This window comes from Andrena cerasifolii, chromosome 5 (assembly GCF_050908995.1).
Source record: "Andrena cerasifolii isolate SP2316 chromosome 5, iyAndCera1_principal, whole genome shotgun sequence".
Lineage (NCBI taxonomy): Eukaryota > Metazoa > Arthropoda > Insecta > Hymenoptera > Andrenidae > Andrena > Andrena cerasifolii.
In genome coordinates, this window is record NC_135122.1 from 7,971,091 (window position 1) to 7,978,179 (window position 7,089).

The 7,089-nt window shown below is 48.3% G+C and overlaps 1 protein-coding gene across 1 annotated transcript in view; it reads right to left on the reverse strand.

Annotated features, from left to right (window-relative positions):
* The window catches only part of Cv-c (RhoGTPase activating protein), a 277,255-nt gene extending 275,761 nt beyond the window's left edge, over window positions 1-1,494 (reverse strand). The window contains exon 1 of the mRNA XM_076813303.1: window positions 629-1,494. The gene's annotated coding sequence lies outside the window, so the exon portion shown is untranslated. The remainder of the gene's footprint in view (window positions 1-628) is intronic.
* Window positions 1,495-7,089: the final 5,595 nt, after the last annotated feature.

A 7,089-nucleotide genomic window follows, 5' to 3' on the forward strand; every position in this document is an offset into this window, starting at 1 on the left:
ACCCGAACGAACAAAACGACTCCAAATATATACGAAATACCCCTCACGTCAGCTTGTGTTTGCTCTGACGTCATAGCAATAAAACACATATTCACACACCTACAACGCAATTGCCACCGCAAAAGCCAACCATAAAACAGTACCAAACTAACAATTCCCTGTCGTTCAACTAATTGGAAACCGTGCATTAAGCCGGGAATCCATCTGTAAGCTAAGCTAAGCCACGCTATGCTATCTTACGTTTTAAAAAATTAGCTTCAATGCATCCTTTTCCACCACAAGCTACGTTTCAGTGCTATGCCTCGCTATCTTTACGAAAAATCGCTCACAGGGCAAATCTCTTGCTACGTCGAGCTAATCCAAAAAAAAATCCGAAGCTTTTGCTGGAAAAGTATGTATTGAAACTGTTTTTTTTTTTTTTTAAATATCGCATAGCATGCCACCGTTTATCTTAGCTCATGGTGAAAACAGTTTCATAAGAACGTATTGATGATAACAGTTTCATAATGAATGTATTTTTTAGCATAGCCAAACACAGCATAGCATAGCTTAGTTTAGCTTAGCTTCCAGGTTGGATTCACCGAATCGCATAGCTCTAACCGACAATACGAAATTTCGTGGTGCATACCTAGAATTTCCGCGCAGACAGCACCGCCGTTGAGCAGGCCGGCGTCGCCGACAGGGCGGCATGCATCCACGTGTTTTGGCCGCGAGGTTAAATCCACTTGTACAAACGCCGCTGGAGACGATCACAATGTGCCACCCGCCGTGTGTTCCACGGCCACGAGAGAAACTGCCACCAACGAACGCGTAATTCCTTCTTCCCAACGGGCGGAAAAACCGCGAGCGCGAGCCGTTCCGCGGCCCGCAAGCTTCGCATCCGACGCCGCCGGTGGCACCGCGCGAAATTCGAATATTCAGCCCGCGAGAGTACCACGTGGTCTCGATGTCACACTTGTCGAACTCGCGTCACCGGTCCGATTCCCGACGTTTCCCCCGTTCAAACGAACCCCCCGCGGCCCGCCGCGCGCGCCGCGGCGCAAGGTGAGCTCGGCAATGTTGCTTCGTCTCGTTAAGGGGCAGCTGAGCGCCGATTATCCTTGCCCGAGCGTGGAAAAAGCTACAGGTGACCCGGCCGTCAGCGCGGCGATTTCAATCCGCCACCGGCGCGATAATCCACCGCGGCAGGCTCGCTTTTAGGCGTCGGTAATCCAAAGAGCCGTACGCTTCACTAAACGGCACACGCTCGAAACTGGACCAGAACATTGAACGCGCGCGAATACCACGAAAAGCTACTGTCAGAACCGTCTGGCACGGCCGCCACGGCGACACTGAGAAACGGCGACCAGGCTCAGCGCTGCTTGCTGCTCGCTCGGCACGCTACTACTACTCGGCAAGCGGCAGGCCGATCGTACGGCCACTATACCCCTCTTTCTGTCTCGCTCCCACCTACCTCTGCTCCCTGTTCCGCTCCTTGTCCACGCGTTTCCTCCGTCCCGTGCCTACCGTTTTCGCCCGTTTCACTCTATCGCTCTACCCCCCGTTCGTTTCCCTTTTTTTCCTCCGCGCTTTTCTCAACTATCCCCTGTCTCGCCACCGCCGTATTTGTAACTTAGCTACGTTTTTACCGGCCTCGCCTTTTTCCGATCTCTTTGCAGCAACGGTTCTCGCCCGTGCCCTTCCGCCGATTTTCCTCCTCTCGCGCCTTCGTGTTTTCCATGCGTCCTCCTCCCTCTTCGGGCACCTTTCGCGTCGCTCTCTCTCTCTCCCTCTCTCTCTTTCTCTTTCTCTCTCTCTCTCTATACCTCTTCTCCTGCTTCTCCCTCGATTTTTCCCTTTTGCATTTCTTTTCTCGCTCCCCCGCTGCCTGTCTCTCTCCCACGCTCCCTTATCTCCGTCCTTATCCGCAGGGCCGTATCTCGCTTTATCGTGGCGTTCGCGGCTCTCCCTCGCTCTCTCCGGCTATCCAGGTGCGACGAGGAGCTACCACATGCGGCCAACCGCTGACTCGGGCGGGAACTCGTCAATGCGCTCTGCACACGCGTGCATATGCGCGTCTTTCTCGTGCCGCGCTCACGAGCTCCTCCACTGTGCACGCACACGCTACCGTCGGCCGTATTAGTGCGCGACGCTGCACGATACCCCCGAAGGCGTGGGTGTACGCCGACGGAGGAGGCGCCGGCTTTTCGACGGCCGTCGAGACGCGTTTTCACGAATGCGCGTTTCCACGACGGGCTAGCCGCGTTCCTTGCCGCCCGAGCTTCGGCCGGCCACTTACCTACCCTCTCGAGTATTCGGTGCTCGAGCATTGGAATGCACGGAGGTTGACGAACCTCCGATTGTTAGCGACGCCGGGGTCAGCCTTTCCTTGAAATTTCCCGCTGCATCTTGGAGGAAATGGCTGGACCGTCGGACCACGGAAGGGCTGTTTCGCTATACGTGGAAGTACAGTCTGTTCCACGAGAGCGTGCTCCTCGTAGCCGCGGCCCTGTACTTTAAGAGGCACTGGGTCCTTGAGAATTCGGAGGAGAAAAGTGTCTTCTACTACGCCGATTAACACGTGTGGCATTTTAGTTTGTGATTCCGTAGAAAAGAGGCGTTTCTTAAAATGAGAGCTCACGTATAGGACGTGGAAAGAAGAGAAGATGTACCGTTTCTGGTCATTGCACTGTTTCTGGCCATGTGCATAATTGTCTTATTTTTAAATTGCTCGCAAATCATCATTAGCTATGTGGAGAATTTCACATCATAAATATTTTGTTTAGTATACCGCCAGAAACATAAGGTTACATTTATTGCTTACACGGGAGAATATTATATTTTTTAAGAAGTGGCCAAACTGGAACAATACCTTAAAGTGGCCACAAATGGTGCATCTACCCTAGTAACGTTTGCACTGACCTGCACAATCGTCTGATGCGAATTCGATCGAAAACGTTTGGGGTGTCATAAAGCACAAGCTTCAAAGAAAACGTATATTCACGGTCAAGCAGGTTACCTCGCGAAATTCGAGAAATATGGTCTTCATCTTCGGAGTATACGAAAAAGTTAGTTAAAAGCGTGCGTAAACGGTGTCAAGCGATTATCGCCAACAATGGTGATTGAACCATATACCAGGTAATTGCGTATTAGTTCACAAAACTTACTTTTCGGCAATATAGACTTTTTTTAAATCTAATGATTCCTTTCGGAGACACGAGGAGCGCGCTCTTGTGGAACAGACTGTGTAGTCGGTGAAATTGTTTCAGAAAACACGAGGGCGTCGAAGAATACATCTTCAATGTTTTCAATTATGCGTGTACTCGTGTCGATAGCACAGTGCAGTATGTCGACCGCGCCGCGAATGAAATCGTGTCCTTTGTTTTGCCTCGAGATAAAACGCACTGCTTTAAAAGTGAACAGTCTTTCCCAACATCGCCCAGCGCAAGAGTCTTGGGAAATTTATCGTATCGCGAATGATCGGCGGAATGCAAGGATACTGGTGGCATCGTCGCGATAGAGTGTTTCGTCCTCCAATCCTACAAGCCTCTGTCCTTGGGACCGGGAATCCTGGGGCATTAATTTCGTCGTGGATGTATCATACGGAGGAACACTCGTCCTCTGGACTCTCAGCTGTTTTCCGAGGACGTGTACTGCTATCCAACACAGGGATACACGCCTCTCCCTATCTCGTAAGCGAAACACAGCAACGCGAGGCTCTGAAGAGCTTACTTTAACCTATCTTGGCGTTAACAGTCTGCGATAATATTCACACTGGCTTAGATGATCCCAATTTGGGGTAGGTACGGTTTCTAATTATTCATTATTGTCGCTGACATCGATCGAACTCCATGAATTTTATACATCAAACGGTCTTTGTACAAAACTTTGTCAAATGTACATGAAGCGGCACATTTCTTTGACTATTTTTAATCCCTTCAAGCATTCGAAAAGTCTGGTGTAACGAAGCTTGGAGAATGACGTCGGCAGGCATAATTGGCGCGATCGGAGTTCATTTTTAGACGTAATGGCACGCGTTATTCGCGGGTGGTCCTAGCGCCACTTGACGGTCATGAAAACCACGTGAGATGTCGGTCCATTTCAAGGACCCTCGAAGCGGCCGCAAAGAGGAACACGAAGAAAGAGGAAATAAGCGACACCCAAACTCTACGAACAGCCGACTACGGCGTGGTTGGTCCGAGAGTCAAAGGAGCGATAGGCACACCCACGCAAGGTACGTGTTAGTGGACAGATGTTGGTATAATAAAAAGATAGCTGCCCACCGAGTAAATAGTCATGGGAAAGTTGAGACGCGTAATACTCGCAGGGCGATTTCGAGCACGCGAGCCTCTCTGTGCAATTTCGTTGTATCTTACGTAAGTTCAACAGTCTCCTGAATTCATCCACGCCCTCTTTTAACCGAAGTTCTTTCAACTGCTACAATTTCACAGCTTGCTTTTTTGGCACGTAAATTGCTTTCGACCGTGAGTCGTCAGTTTTCGAAATATAGCAGTTTCCTTTTACTTCCTTTCATCTCTCTCAATCTCGGACTTTCTGTTTTAGTAATGTCTGGGGTATTCATTCTGCACCAAGTGTGCGGAAAGAGTTAGTAGATTCCCTTACTTTAAAAATGCCGGGATCCGACGAAAGAAAAATTAATAAGGTTGATTTAATAAAAGCTCGTCTCGCGCCACTCTTTATGCTCCATAGCACGCAGATGCAGCACTGTAGTTCGCCGCGGAGCACGTCGCGCGAAAACTCACCGATTGGTACCATTTTAAGATAGATGAAGTAATAGCGGGGCAATTTGGTCGGCACGCGTTTGATCCGTTGCACAATTCGCTATGAGCCTGCGCAAAAACTCGAATGACCGTCTTCCTGGTCCGATCATTGACCAACCGTGAATCCTTTCGGTTACGTACACGCGATGGAATTGCGAGACGAACGACAAAACGTTGAAATTTTACGATGACACGCTTTATAGCGATTTCTTTCCTCGCGAGCGTTGCATCGCGTGACGATCCCGGAGCCGAACGAGCGCGGCGGTTTCTTTGCGGTGTCCTCTCGTACGGTTTAATTTTAATTCGCCGAGGGTGATATCATGCGCGCCCGCATGCCTTTCCATTAATCTCAATTACGGGGCAATTAAAAGCAGTTAACGAAAGTGGGGTCGTGAACCTGTGATATTGCCCACCTTTAGCAACCGGCATCCCTTTCATCCTCCTCGAAAACGGGCATCGATGACACTGAACGCGTCAACGGAGAATTTATTAGACATTCATTATTGTCGTATAAAGCACTGCTGTTTATTCAGCATTAATTACAAACACCCCAGACTATAGGAATTATTTCACAGCCAGTTTCCCTGAAACTACTATACCTACTCCAAGACTAATTTTCAGTAAAAGGGTTCTTCTTCGTCAATATGTATTCATATATGAAGGGTAGAGGGGAAACAAGCTTCAATAAATTTAATTTCCTTATATAATTTTCTTCTTAAATAATTTCTTGTTTTCCATATGACATTCCGTGTGTTGTGCCACTGCAGAGTGGGCATTTCCTATTTTTAACCAGTATACCAAATCTTCAACGTTACCTTACGGGGGCATTTGAACTTTATAACCAGAGCGTTGGAGCGGAGCAGGAGCGGAGCTGGAGCGGAGCAAATAAAAAATTGTTCTGCTCCAATCCCCTGTTTATAACCCTTCGTGATTCGGCCGTTCTGTAGTTCTAGTTGCCAACATGCTATATATGTATATATGCTATAAATCCCAAAGTCCACGAAAAATTAGCCATTCCCGGGTTTCTCCGCTTACCATTCATATAACATTCGCCTGCACCAACTTTCTCACCATAAATTTTTAAACTCGCCACAATGTAATTACAAACGCTTCCCGGAATCGACAAAGTCCTATGTCTCTGCAGGGCAATAATACCGCTGTTATTCGCAGAAAATGACAGTAATCGTATCTGGCCGGTAATAATAACGAATATCAGTCGTATCGCAGAAACATGGCTCGTTCCGCGATTATGGAAATCGTCGGATGGACATGCGGGCGTTAAATCAGAGGCTGACACGAGCTTAACTCGTTCCACCCTATCGCCTTGGCACTGTTCGCGCGAGCACCGAGATCCAGCAAACAATGGAAGCCGCGTCCGTGGAAGCCAACTGCGAAGATAATACGGGGAACGAAGTTCCATCTGTCAGCTGCGCTAGAGACGGCAAAGTTTAATGTCAATCCTCCCTCGATGGGCGCGATTAATCACCGCTGCATATTTCCAGCCTTCGGTACTGCTAAAACGATCTCGTTTAAGCACCGCTTAATTAACTCGATAAAACCGCGTTTCACATACACGCGGACTGTTTCGCGATCGCGATTCAGTAAGGAAGACCTGTATATAACGGTGTATTGCAGAGGGGCTTCCAGCCACCGAAGGGCTATCGATACCAAAGAAACTCACGAATTATTGGAAGCAACGAGGATCGTAGAAAAATAGTATTAAAATTACCTATCGGTGAATCTACAAGATTACTATCGCTTCGCGAGTAGATTCTAATGGGGCGAGAGGTAGAGCGGTCTCGTGGACGATCGAGCATCATTTGTTGCATATCCGACGCTAAGCCAAACCGAGCAAGCTCCGCAAAAGGACACCTTAAAAGGGTCCATAGATTCAAAGTCACTCCGGGGGGTTCTTTCTCCTTTTACCGGAAGATCGTATCTACGTGGCTCCTTCTACCTCCTATCTGGTTTGCACCATCGCTACGACCACGAAAACCAAGCATTGCCGAACGGTCTCTACAACCTGACACGTAGCCTCGCTTTTGTGAATCGGTGCCCGTTAAAGTTTTCTCGTTCCCAGGGTACTGGTGTGCGTACGCCTTCCGTAAAACGGGAGGTCGTCTTGCTTTCGTCTTTGAATCCTCTGGACAGCCGAAACTGGCTATTTTCTACGTTTCCTTTGATTTTTTCGTTTGTATTAATTCTATATATATTGATGTATTGATTTAAGGTCCAAGGGGTCTTGAAGTATAGGTACGCTTCTCTTGTAACTTTTCTTTTCATTTGAACTTTCCTCAGGCGTAAGTTGGGGAAATGTTTAGTATCCGGA